Below are 14,209 nucleotides of genomic sequence, written 5' to 3' on the forward strand. Positions count from 1 at the left end.
ATTTATTGGAAATTTATAAAAGGTGCTTATACAAGAAGACAGTGTTTCAAAGCACCACGAGGCACAAGGGAAGGGAACAAGGGAACCAATAAACAATGAAGATGACAATGAATAGAAAGAAACAGCAGTCCTACTAAGCCTTGTGACATTCGGAGCATGCAAGTGCAGTGAAAAGAAAAGGGGGCTGAGGGTAAGTGCAATCACGGTCCCCTATGGGAGGAAGTGCCAGAGGTGCCCATTGGGGAAGCAACGGGTAAGTGCATGGGCAGAGACATCCCAGGCAAGAGGGAGGCCTACCACCCAACAGTTAAGTGCAGAGTGGAGGCAAAACTACCTGATAGGCGGGTGTGGGCCCAGAGGGCAGTGCAGGGGGTGGGTGTTGGGGCGATTGGCAGAAGGTCAGGGCCCAATCAGACTCTTGAGGGACCAGGCCGCCAATCTCAGCGACCAAGGGGGTGGTTAGCATGGGAAGGGGAGAGGGAAGTAGGAGAGAAGAGACAGGTCTTGCGTTGTTTACAGAACTTGAGGTGGTCCGGTACAAGACAGAGAGAGAGGGAGACTGTTCCAATGGATGGAGCCAGCTGAGGCGAGAGATCTGCCTCCAGCTCTCCGATTGGAAAAACGCTGGATCAGCAGAGAGTTGGAGCCAGAAGATCGAAGGGATCTGGAAGGAGAGTATCTAGTAAGAGCGAGTTGCAGGCATCATGGTCCCAGGCCCCAGACAGCCTTGTGGATGATCCAACAGTTTTGAATTTGATCCTTGCAGCAACTGGAGCCAGTGGAGAGATTTTAGAGCTGGGGCGATACGATCCCAGGGCTTGAGGCCAAGAATAAGTCTTGCAGCACTATTCTGGATTAGTTGAAGAGGACGGAGCGAATAAAGCAGCAGATTGAGGAGGAGGCTGTTATAGTAATCTAGCCTGGAGAGGACCAGAGCTCTAGAGACATTGAGCTTCTGGGAGAAGGTGAGGAAGGGGAGAATGCCTCTAAGGAGCTGAAGTTGAAAGTGGGCCTTCTTGGCAAGGTCCAAGATGTGAGGAGTAAAGGAGAGAGAGGAGTCGAAGATGGCCACAAGGTTTCTGGCCTCAGTGGAAGGAGAGGGAGGTGGGCCATAGAGGACGGCCAGAGTGCAGGATGGAAGCGGGAAGCAGGTGTCCCGATAGGAAGGATCTCGGTCTTACTGGCATTAAGAAATTGGATGTGCACCAACAATTAATAGCAGACAGGCAGCCAGGGATGACGGAGGATGAAGAGGAGAGCTTGAAGAATAGTTGTGTGTCAACTGCGTAACACTGCAAATGAGGAGACAGCAGATATCAGCTAAGCAAGAGGTGCAAGGTAGATGTTGAAAAGCCAAGGTGAGAGCATAGAGCCCGGGGAACACAAGTAGAGAGTGGTGGAGAAAGGAACCCATGTGCAACTGGGAAGGACCATCATTGAGGAAGGAGGTCAACCAATTCAGCGCCCGATCTGAGATACCAAGAGTATCTTGGAGCTGTTTTATGAGGATAGAATGGTTGACCGTGTCAAAGGCAGAAGAGAGGTCTAGGAGGATGAGAATAGCAGGAGAGTTAGAGTGAAGATTTGCATGCAGTTCTTCACAGGCGAGCAGTTTCCGTGTCTATGGATGCTTGGGATCCAGAGTGATGGTCATGTAGACAACGAGCGAACTCAGTGTGTTGAGTCAGTTGGGGGACGATCAACTTCACCAGGAGTTTCCAAAGAAAGGGAGTGGTATCGATAGGGCATTAGTTGGCGGACATGAGGGGTCGGCACAAGGCTTTTTTAGGAGGGAGTGCACAATGGAGTGCTTGAGAGAAGAAGGGAAAGAGTCAGATGCTAAGGTGTGTTTGCAGAGGTCAGCAAGAGCCGGAGTGAGAGAGGAGATGTTGTCCTTAATGGTTCTAGAAGAGCAGGGAGACACCTGTTTGGATGAGATCTTCATAGAGCAGACTACACTAGAAATCTCATCTGTTGTGATAGGTGAGAAGGAGGAAGAGTGGTTGGAGGAGAGGCCAAGGGAGGCAGGGGGGGTAGAAGGAAGAGTGGAGACAGAAAGAGGGGTTCAGGGTGTATGAGTTTTAGAGGTGAAATGAGTGGCCAGTGCAGGATAGAGGGCCTGATAAGGAGGCGGCGAGGTGGAAGTCCATTAAAGTTGTATGAAGAAACACATTTGTTTTTTAAAGTACATGGTAAAGAAGTACACCAGAGACACTTTTGGTATCCTAAAAGAACTGTTTGAAAGAAACAATTTTGCTTTCTTTAAAGAACTGTTATTTGAAAGAAACACTTTGCTATCCTGCCTAAACATCCAGGGGAAGGGAACCACCTTCTGGATCCAAGAATTTACCCGTGGGGGAAATAAATACTTTTGTTGGATTTATCCATTTCTTTTTATTAACACCTTTTGCCAAATATAAAGAGACATTTCTTTACACCCTTGATTATTTCTAGCGGCAAGATATAAAAAGACAGAACTTGAACAAATCCCCATACATGAGATGTCAGTGTGATGAACATGGAACAAGTAGTACTGTTAGCCAATGAAATAGAAAGCACAGTGAAGTAACACAACTGTGTTGAATTGAAAGACGGTGAATTCAGGAAGAAGTCCTGGTGATAGGAACACACCAGACTGTAAACGTTGGGAGGCAAGATAATACACCAGGGGATCTGCAAGACCCATAAAAGCCCTGGTGAAAGGAAGAAACCAGACAGTGAACATTGGAAGGCAGGATACCTGGCAGGAGAGTACACCAGTAGATCTGTAAGACCCAGACAGGGTTTCCTGGCAGGAGAGTATACCAGGAGGTCCAGTCAAGTTGTACAAAGATAGAAAAGTTCCCTGGCAGGACTGTCTACCTGGGAAACAAGGATTCCTGGCAGGGGAGTACTCCAGGAGGTCCATTAAAGTTGTATAAAGAAACGTATTTGTTTTGCAAAGTATATGGTAAAGAAGTACAGCAGAGATACTTTTGCCATCCTAAAAGAATTGGTGTTTAAAAGAGACATTGTTATAATATTTAAGGAATTATTTAAAAAAGAAGAGATACTTTTGCCGTTCTTAAGGAACTGTCATTTGAAAGAGACACTTCAGCCATCAATGGGAAGGGAAATCACCCTCTGGAACCAATGATGACTCCTGGGAAAAGACTGTTTCTGTTCAATGTGTCTACTTGCCTTAGTTGTGAACACTTTTTGCCAAATATAAGTCAGATAAATTTCCTTGCACTTTTTAGTGTCATTTTAGGTCCTTCTGAATAAAACAATATATTATTTACCTGACCCTCTCGGCCGCTGCTCTCTTCATGTTACCCTATTGTCTTTAGTATTCTTCATCAGTAACAAGAGTGGTTTGGGTCTTGTTCAAGGCACCTTGCAGTGTTGCAGCATGAGTCCAAATACATTTCTCACCTTGCACAGTGCTGAAAAAGGAAGTAATCTCAATTCTCTGCATACCGAATCTGTTTTTGTGAAATTGCATAACCTGAAGAAAGTAGCAATCTCCCACCCTCTCCCGGGGAGCGGGAGTTCACATGCCATTCTATCATTTGGTTGTGCAATGATTTTTCTGCAGATTTTGGCAAACTACAAAGCGCGTACATCTTAAGCAGAAAGGCTTGCCTCCTTCTCAATGGTTGGTTCTTCGCACAGAAGGTAGTAAAATGATAAAAAATGGGAATGGACAAGCCTTCCCCATACTGTGCGGCTTGTGGCGCCGTACAGCCCAACTGCAAATCACTTCCTTGTGTGCGATCCGCACTGAAAAGTGCTTTTGAATTAGCAGAAATTCTTGCAGAGCGCCTAGCTCCCAGGCAGCATTAGTAGAGTGAGGAAACAGTCTTCAGCCGTCCGCACTACCCAACTGCAAAACACTTCCTCGCACTTCCTCACGATCTGCACTGAAAAGTGCTTTTGAATTAGCAGAAATGCTAGCCGAGCGCCGAGCTCCCAGGCAGCACCAGTAGAGTGAGTAACGTGTCTCCAGCTGTATGCACTGACCAACTGCTAAACACTTCCTGTCCCAAGTGTACTCTAAAACAAATGCTGTATTATGGAAACAAAGGCTGATTATTTCCATATAATACAATTACAGCAAAAAAACGAAGACTGATGTATAGAATAACCAAGTCTCTTATTTTGATAAATGTGCCACAATCCAGAGTATCATTGCTCATAAGGATTCATCTTTTAACTGGTAACAGCCACGACAGGCTGGGGTTGGGCAGAACATCTATCCTATACAAACAAACATCCACACAAACGTTGAGTGGCATCTGCAGCAATGTTTGCACTGCTTCTAAATCCTAATAACTATTGTATAATTTTCAAGATCTGAGACTGTGAACACTGTTACAGATCTTCCCTAAGCACCACCCATGACCATGCTTACATATATCACACAAAAGAAATAAAAAACAAAAGAAGGAAAAACGTACCAATCACTCATCATAAAGGTTTAAAATCCCAACAAAAAAAACTAAGGCAGATGATAGGACTACTGCATACTTCAGGCCTCTCATATTTTGTGCAGCCTAAGTGTATAAATGACAACACACAACCAAGCCATATAAAAAGCTTCTTTTATGGCAACAATGCACAAAAGGGGAGAAGAATCTGGATTTGAAAAATGAATATCTGCATTACCCCAAACATGGCAGAAAGAATCCCTGAATTGCACATTGTAAAGGGCTTTCGCCGTTTTATGCTGCACACAAGCGTTAAATCGGATCCCAAAACATTCTTAGCCAAAGTTACAAGCAATGGCATAACTGGCAACATGGTTAAACACTACAAGTAAACCTCTGCAGCCTTTACTGTTACCGGAAGAACAATGTCACAATGTTTTATGTTTATAGGTTGTTTAAAAGGTAATTATGCAGCTTGCTACCAAGTACCATCTCAAATGTGTTTTTAAAAAAAGATCCCTACCGTGCAAAACTGCAAAAGCAAGAGGCACACGGATCAAGTGACGCGAAGTTTGGTGTAGGCATGCTGGGTTTTCCAAACCTGGCATTGCCTTTCCCAACTCCAATATATCCACACGCTACATGATGGGTGAGGAAAGACAATATAAACAATCAAAAGAAAAACTGAGCCGAAAACTCTGCATCCCCATTGCTTTCTTAGCACCCGCAAGCCATTTAGATCCTCCAGATACTAAGTATTACAAAGCAAGTCCTGCATGCTTACATCATACACCACCTATCAAGAAGCCCTCTTTACAAAAAAAGCGTTCTCTGAAATTATGTTCCCAGAAGATCTTGATTTAAATTATCCTTAGCCCCTACGGCAGAGCCCTGTGTCTCTAGCAGAGTTATGGGCCCCCAGAGGTATCATCCATTCTATTAGTTATGTTTTCAATAACTTTCAGTAACTTGTGGGCTTTGACCGTAAAAATAGACTGTGTAGGGAGGCTGTTCTCCCTGCTGTAAACATTACAATCTTGACTACGACGCATACCTACAACAATCAACTCAATCAAACGCCTGTGGACACCTGCATAAGTGTCAACTTTTCACAGTGGCCTCGAGAGTCATTTGTGCATTGTCCACATGACTCATCCTGCAAAAATATGCCTCCTATATTTATTTTTTTATTAAAATGGTATAGTTTACAATTGAAACTTTTCATTGTATACATTACTCGTTTGTTATCTTGTTTTATTTACAGTTACTAATAATCTTATTTTTATTCAAGAGACCCGGCTTTTCTCATGATCTTGTTCCAAAACTCGATGATGATATATATCAAGTTCTTCTCATGGCCTAGCAAAATCTGTGTCCATCTTGATTCGGCATTGTGTTTTTGTCATCAATCTTGAAATAATTCCACAAAGGGTTCTCTCTGGTTGATGGTCCTGCACATTCCATGATAAGATGGTGAAGGGTTTCAAAGCTTCCTGTGTTCTTACAAAATCTACAAAACTGTTGAGACAACGGAAGTTGTTTCATTATCGTTAGTCTGGATCTTGTTGGTAAAGTATTCAAGCGAAGTTTCATAAAGGAATTCCTGATAAAGCTATCTGGAAAGAGCCTCATATACATGGGTAGTTTGTTTAAAGCTCTACCATCCATTTCACATGTCAGATTTTCAAGGTATTTTGACTTTTCTCTCATAGTTTGAATCCAGTCATTTCGCATAATTTTCCGTTTGGCTTCTTGTGGGCGATTTATTAACATTTCCATCAATATCTCCTAATTTTTTAAGATCTCCCCCATTTGTGTCTTCCATTCATATGCCTCCTATATGAATATTGTGGATAGGCCTACTCACCACCCTAAAAAAGGGCAATGCATTGAGAATCCAGCATCTGTGAGCATAATTTTATCAGAATCAGAAGCACCAATCACTATGATTTACCTCTTTGCAACAGTTTTTAAGAGTGTAGATAAGTATTTGCCAGAACTGTAGGGTCTGTTCCTTATTATGACAGGCATGCTCTTCATTTTATTTATCACTGGGTGACAGTGTCAACAGCACTGCAACTTTGAGTTACCCTTTAGTGGATCTAATATGAATTGCAGATGGGATAACTGGACTAATCACAAACCAAACTATAAACCATAGTTTGCTCAGTCCCCGTTGCAAGCTTATTATTATGGTATTGACTTCAAGAAGCAACGGTGCGCTTTACAGTGGTGTACAACAATACAAATTCAGAGCTTATTTGTATAAATGTTTAAACTGACCTCTGATCTTAAATTTTAATTGGACCCTACAATAAGTCACAATAGGTCACAGCCCTGTAATTGCTTGAAGAGAAGCAGTCCTCCACAAAGCCAGTGTTAGAAGAAAAAAAGGCTTTCTGAGCAACTTAAAGTCAACACTTCAGTAAGACCCTGACAATGCTTTTCCGCCTAACCAGACGGTGGGTTTTCTGTCACTTTTGCAGCCTCTCGGGTTTGGGATTTTATTGCATGTCAGTTGGTAGCTATACAATGAATCCCAAAAACGCTAGCATCCAGAGACATCAGTTATTGGCTGGTACACCTTGCATTAGGCCCAACTCTTTGAAAATTCAAGCATTAGAAAGCTTTCACGATTGAGAATATAGCCAAACACTCTCAGGCTCCTGCTGCTATGATCCTTGCAGGGCTTCTACAACGGGTCTACCCTACAACGCCAACTGTGTAGCACTCCAAAAGCTAAGCTTCTGAAGATCCCCATCCTTTTTGTCTATATGGTTAAGCCATAGCAGGCATGGACACCAGGCTCTCCAAAACAGGAATGTTGAGCTGTAAACACCCAAGATCCCACAGCTGTGATTTTATTTATTTAGCATTTGTAGCGCACCAAACCCGTAATTATCTGGGCAATGGAGAGCAGGTGATACACATTACAGGGTTACCACAGGTAACCATAAAAAACAATGGCATAAATCATATTACACATATTTACAGACATAAGATATTTACATATGCATTTTTTCCGTCAGTACTTAATCAGTAATATTTACATGTGCAACCTTATTAACATAGGTAATATACAAATTAGGTAGATCAGATATATTCACAGGAGCATATTGTGCGGGATGAGACTGTGAGCATTAAGGCACAGAGGTTAAACATTGGAGGTGAGGAACAAGGCTTTAAGTTTTCTGCGGAATCAGGTGTGGGATGGGTCAGATCTAAATTCTAGAGGTAGGGTGTTCCAGCCTTTGGCTGACACAACTGGGAAGCTAAATCCCCCAGCTTTTTTCTTTTGATTTCGGAACAGAGAGAAGGAAGGCTGAAGCAGAACTTGTGGTCTTGATGCTTTGGGTTGGAGTTAGCAGATTGGTAAGATATTTAAGAGCTATGTTAATGAGTCATTTGTGAGTGGATGTTTTTGGGTTTTGGTCTTCAAGTAGACGATTGACATCAAAGATCACCACATACAAGTTCAAGAGGCTATTGGGGATGACCAATTGATTGGCTGAACTTCAAGATATGTAACCCAAACGTTTCAACTGAGTTAGAAAAATGTGTGCCTCCTTAACCACCTACATTTCCAGATATGTTCTACCATGCTACACTACACTTCCCCAAAGGTGCCTGATCCCCGCATGTGACAATATTCTTCCACAGAAGGTTCCAGACCACTATAAACCAAATTCCACCCTTTCATTAAATGGACACCTACAGCAGCCATCCACACAGCCCCTTGTCTACAGGTATCCCGCCCACATCAAACGAAAACCAGCCAAATTAGCCAATCAAAAGGCCCCGCCCATCCAACTATTTGGCATCCCAGTCTGCCTATTGCAGACAGGAAGAAGGTTGAACTAAGGTCTTGTGGCCAGCCAATCAGCACTACGTAACAATACAAAGGGGCGGAGCTTTATGTTTCAGAAAAAGAAACCAAAATGGCGGCGAGCCCGAGCCTAGATAAGAAATGTTAGTGTTCTCAGTGCTGCACAGCTGAAAACTCACCTGCGGTTTGCAGCCGGGGGGCGCGCTTCCTCCCACAGTCCCTGGTGAGGCCTCGGGATCGGCCCCACCTGCAACCACCCCAAGGTCCCGGCGCCCCGCCAGCGTTAGTCCGGCTTCTTCCGCAGCTCACAGCGTCATGTCCTACCCGGGGGAGGGGCAATTGAAAAGCGGCGACGGGTATAAGGGTTGGCAACGGATTCTAAGGGGAGTCGCATCCGTCGCGCTGCGCAGCCTCACAGGGGCAATACGTGCGCCGTGAACGCGCAAGACGGGCCGAACAGAGGGAACGAGAAGAGTATCAGTGGATCATGAGTCGTACCAATGCGCGCGCCAGGCGTGGGAGGGGGGGTCTCGCGCTGCCGGACTCAACGAACTGCCCAGAGGCGGGACCGACGCGCGCTTACAGGGCAGCCAGAGCTTCGCTGCTTCCCTTCCCCGTGAGAGGCGCGGGGCGGGGCCAACCGTCACCGGCCGCAGCAGATCAGATAGCAGCTCAGTGTCGGCAAATGCTACCACAGTCTTCGTGGCAAGTGTTTTATACAGGTGTCGTAGATCCTTCTCACCCGGACCTGCTAGGCTTCTAGAAAAAAACCGAAGCCCACGGCTTTATTCGCGTATCCCAGAAAATACAACCCCCTACGCTTCTATATAAATTCCCTTTAAACTAAAGTGTCCCAAAATACCAGTCCCTTATTTCCGGTCGCAGAAGCTCCACTCGACTGTCACAAAAAATGAATTACTAGCGGAGAAAATACCAAGTCGTCGCTTTCACCTCACCCACAAGCACCGTATTCCGATTAAACGTGGTAGGAAATATTCCATACCTTTTAAGTGTAAGGGACATGAAATTCGAATCAGAAAAAATATCCGGTTATTTCAAATGTCAGAATACAGTGCTTTTAAATGTCACAGGAAATCCACTCGGCACCTCCACCCTAAAATGTCGATGCCATTAATGTGTCAAAAGAAGACATTTAATTGTTACCCCTTAAAACACTAGGCCACCTCCAGAGTGTAAAAGCACTCCCCTGTTGATCTGTTTCTTCTCTTGGCATCGTGCACCTGACCACCCTCTTTGTTATTCGGGCCCATGTACCTGCTAACCCTACCTCCCTCCTGCACTACCTCCAGGCCACCCCCTGTACTGGGGTTCTGTATTTGTACCCATTCAGCCCCCTCCCACCTTTCTTCTGCACTTATCAGAAATATCTTATCTGACTAACTTTCACCTGCCATTTGCTGGCTGCACTACCATGGTTTATCGCCCTTATTTATTTTATTTAGTATTCTGTTCTCTCCTCTGTTCCACGCTTTCCACTCCCCTCTGTCCCCCTCTATGCACTTGGTAGGAGTCTGGCTTCTTCCGCAGCTTCCCCCTTTTCGCTTTTCCATGCACTTGCTCTTTCTTAAAGTCACTAGGCCTAGTAAGAGCGCCGTTTTCTTTTTTTGTCCTCCCTTGTCCCTGGTCGCGCTCTGAAACACTTGTGTACGAGTGCAATATAAATATAATATCGTTTCATTTCACATACCTTTTCGACTATTCAATGGTATTGGGACAAACAAAGCCCTGTTCATGCATGGTTGGTGCCTAGAACCTTTTCAAGTCAAGTGGCTCACCTGTTGAGTTCTTCTACCACGCACTGTTGCCACCTGTGTGGTCTATTGGCACTCTGGCAAATCTGCAATGCAAGGAGGGTTCCAGGGTTTGTTGGTGGGACTGCGCAGGACAAGAACAAGAGAGCTTTGATCTGCTGATGACACCTTTAGTTCAGAGAAACCGTAATTGAGCGTAGGTGCGTCACCCCACTTCAAGTGCTGCAGAAAATACAAACGAGCCATCCATCCCACCACACTAGGTAGCAAGAAACAGGGTTCTCAGGTTAAATGTCATACAACGGGAACAAATGTTCAGATTTTCCGATCTTCCAACTCAGGCTTGCAACCCTTACCAAGGCATACAACCTCATGGGTGTTGCAGACCCCAGCTTTAAAACCACTACGGAAAATATCGCCACGATGTGCAATGACACCCTTTACAGAATTCTCATGCATCTTTTTATAACTGTTATCCAAAATGTATCCAGAGGTTATAAGATCACCCATTCCCCATTTTTGTGAACTCCTTCCAGGCAATGAGCAAACATGGCTTTCTTTGCTTGACGTGCAGTGCATTTGGAATTCACTGCAAAGTAACTATCCAGAACAAAGTTTCAGAATTTGCCAGGATTTGGGCAACTGTGGTCCCCTTGGTAGGGCGAAGAAGCAACAAGATGCTGAGTCATTCCCTTCTTCAGAAGCAACAAGATGCTGAATCATTCCCTTCTTCAAGTAGACGGCATAGACACATATTTAAAAACACAGAATAAACAGGTGATGGAAATGACCTAACTGGTCACTGCAAAGCAAGTCAGGTAGAAGGACTTGAATGTCCATTAGGGGAAACGCAAATAAGGAACAAATCCAAGGCCCTAAAACGAACCTTTAAGGCTCCCAGTAAATCCCAAGGGTCGAGACAAGTGTCAAAACCCTGGAGGGATGATAGAAGATGGGAAGGGAAAGAGGAAACAGGAGGACTTGAAGGGAAGTTGACATACTTCCAAACCTCCCTGGTTAAACGGAGGAACCCACTACCTGGAAGGAGGTAGTCTGTTTTTGTGGGCTTACATCAGTTGCTCTGGAGAGAATTAATCCAGAGAACTGACCTGTCACTGCCCATCTGCAAGTTACAGGGTCACGTGGTCCTACCTACTGTGGGTTGATAGTCCTGAAAATGCCCACCCAAGAGTCCTCAAGTGAAGCAACACATGCGCCTGACAAAGTACCGTGAGAGCCGCACCTGACCAATTCATAAAGTCCCTCTTCCCTTTCTACTATCCTCTGGATAACGTCGCTCAACCTCTAGCTGTGGACAAATGACACCGGCATGCTCCCATTTTCGTGATCACCTTTGCTGTAGGAAAGATCTGCATCACAGCTGTCATCAACCTCTTTTAATAAACGAGCAAAAACAAACACATTTGCCCCAAATGTAGTCCTCCAAAATGCATCACCACCACATCCACAGTACCAACAGAGGCTACATATTTGCAAAGAATATCCATGCAGCCGAAACCCCACTCATAAACTGTGGCCCAAAAAGCCAGCACTCCTTCCAACTGAAAGTCAGTATCAAAGCCTTTTTGCATGGCGTAACTGTGCAGAACGTGCACAAAGCTATCGCCTACTATAAGCACGCGCCGTCTCTCCATGTCCCCCAACCTCAGTACATCTAAATAAGTCACCGCCCCTTCAGTTAAACCACACCATCCAATCCTTATTAGCTAATCCTCACAATGCCACTTGCTACGGCTCCATGTTCATAAAGGCACGATGTGGCACGTGCACTTTCCCAGCTACAGCTAGGGCCACGCCCCAGTAATGCACACACAATACTTCTTCCCTTTGCACTCGATTTTTCCAAAAAAGCCATGATGTGGCAGAGTGCGCTTTCCCAGCTACAGTTAAGGCCACACCCCAGTAAGGCACACACAATACTTCTTCCCTTTGCACTTGAATTCTCCAAAAGTCCTTACTGGCGCCTATTCACAACTATACAATTTTCAAAAATGCCTACAACCACATACTGAAACTCCGCATAGCACACTACCATTTCTGTACACAACTCCATATGTCTCCTTTAACACTTTGAGAACACGTTCCCTTTACTGCCAAAGCCCCTCCACCATAAACCTTTCCTACAGGATGCCCTTTTTCACCATCCACAACAATCTGCTGGCGCACCTAGCACACCCTTCGCCATGCACATAGCACTGCATCCTGGTGCACAACCACAACAACACAATGAATGCATGCATAGGACCATGCAGGCAGCTAACATAGTACACAAACCTAACATACATAGCGGCACTTCAACCCAACTCCCTCACTCCATAAAGCACCCATTGAGGAAAACAGGTTGCAGTTACCACGATCCACAAACATACCATAGCCTCGCTCACCCCTACCCACTTCCATTCACAAAGTAGTGTTTCGCTACCAACCTTACAACAACATTGGTCCTACCACAACAATTCTGCAGACATAGTAAAGAACCCAAATAAGCTGCACTTCAACCATACCCTGTGCCATACTGCCAGTATACACACCCATAGCACCAAGTGGGCACACTGTGTGACTTTTCATTGCACCATCTCCAATCACACATCCAAAATGGTACCATATTCTACCATCCACCTCACCTGCAGAACCAAACATACATTCCTACCAGCTCATTTCTACTGCTCTGTCATCTGCAACGTACTGCACAACCATTCTTTACAGATCATCACAGTCTACCAAATGCACAGTCAACATTGCATTAGTGGCGTGGATTTCCCAAAGTCCAACGCTCTTCAATCCATGGCCTACAGCCCACCACCTTCGGCTATACACCCAATAGCCTACCCCTTCAACACAGGCACCGCAACTCCATAGTGACAGGATGCAAACCCAGCACCCACTGCCCACACAGCATCACTTTTCACGGTACCATCTCCAAGTACACATCAAAAAGTTTACCATATTGTAACGGTGTCCTCACCAGCAAAACCACACAAGCGGTCATGGCAGCTCACTTCTCCTGCTGTATTGCGTCTGAAATGTGCCCCACACCCATTCCTTACAGGTCACAACCCTCTACCTGTTGCATCCTCTAAAATACCTTACGCCCATGTGCGTTCTAAAGTCCTAGCCTCTTCAGTGCATTGCTTACGCCCTTCAGCAATGCACCCACTAGTCTACACCTTCAAGACTGTCACTGCTGCGTAATACCATCATCCATTTCATCCACTTCGCCTATCCATATACACAGCATTATCACCAGCACTACTACCCAACCTGCGGACTGCCATGGACCTATGCAGCTACAATTTGCACCCCCTACCATAATGTAGTAGAAAGAAAACATCCTGTCCTACACCCCTGTGCACTTTGATGCACGTACTATGGGCGTCCCCACTTCCACTCCCAAACTATAGTGGCACTGCCAACGTTGCCACATTCAGTTCGCAACACTAGCCTACTGCAATAAATGTGCGCACACCGCACTAGGCAAGCACCACCCTGCACCTGATGTACACCCACACTTGCTTTACTGCACTAGATATGGTAAAGGCCTACAGTCTGCACATCAAATACTTTTCCATTTTGTAAGAGGATCCTCAGCACCAAAACCAAACATGCAGCCATGGCAGCTCACTTGCTATGCTTTATTGCGTTTCAAATGTGCTGCACACTCTTTTTTTACAGGTCACCACCCTCTACGTACTTCACATTGCAAAATGCATTAGTACCGTATCTGTCGTACAGGTCTACCCCTTCAACAGTCTCACTTCCACGTAATGGCACCATCCATTCACCAGCTTGTAAGTAATGTGTTTGAAATGTGCTGCACACCCTTCTTTTACAGTTCACCACCATATACGTACTGCACATTGCAAAAAGCATTAGTATCCTATAGGTCTAGGCTCTTCAGTACATGGCCTACGCCCACACCCCCAACAGTCTATGCCTTCAACAGTCTCACTTGTACATATTGTCACTATCCATTCACCAACTTGTAACTACTGCACATTCCAAAATGCATTAGTGCTGTGTTTGTCCTTCAGTCCCAGCGTCTTCAATGCATGGCCTAAGGCCTTGGGCCAAGCACCCAACAGTCTACACCTTCAGCACTATCACTGCTACATAATTGCACCATCCATTTGACCATGTGACCAACTTCACCTATCCACGTACACAGCACTACCACCAACACT

At 45.1% G+C, this 14,209-nt stretch overlaps 1 protein-coding gene across 4 annotated transcripts in view; it reads right to left on the bottom strand.

Annotated features, from left to right (window-relative positions):
- BRPF3 (bromodomain and PHD finger containing 3) overlaps positions 1 to 8,890 on the bottom strand; it is a 795,874-nt gene extending 786,984 nt beyond the window's left edge. For 2 of the 4 annotated variants that reach the window (XM_069633430.1, XM_069633427.1), the window contains exon 1: positions 8,415 to 8,890. The gene's annotated coding sequence lies outside the window, so the exon portion shown is untranslated. The remainder of the gene's footprint in view (positions 1 to 8,414) is intronic. The other 2 variants (XM_069633428.1, XM_069633429.1) reach the window with 2 other exon arrangements.
- Between the last annotated feature and the right edge of the window lie 5,319 nt (positions 8,891 to 14,209).

Source organism: Ambystoma mexicanum, chromosome 13, assembly GCF_040938575.1.
Source record: "Ambystoma mexicanum isolate Mex_15411 chromosome 13, UKY_AmexF1_1, whole genome shotgun sequence".
Lineage (NCBI taxonomy): Eukaryota > Metazoa > Chordata > Amphibia > Caudata > Ambystomatidae > Ambystoma > Ambystoma mexicanum.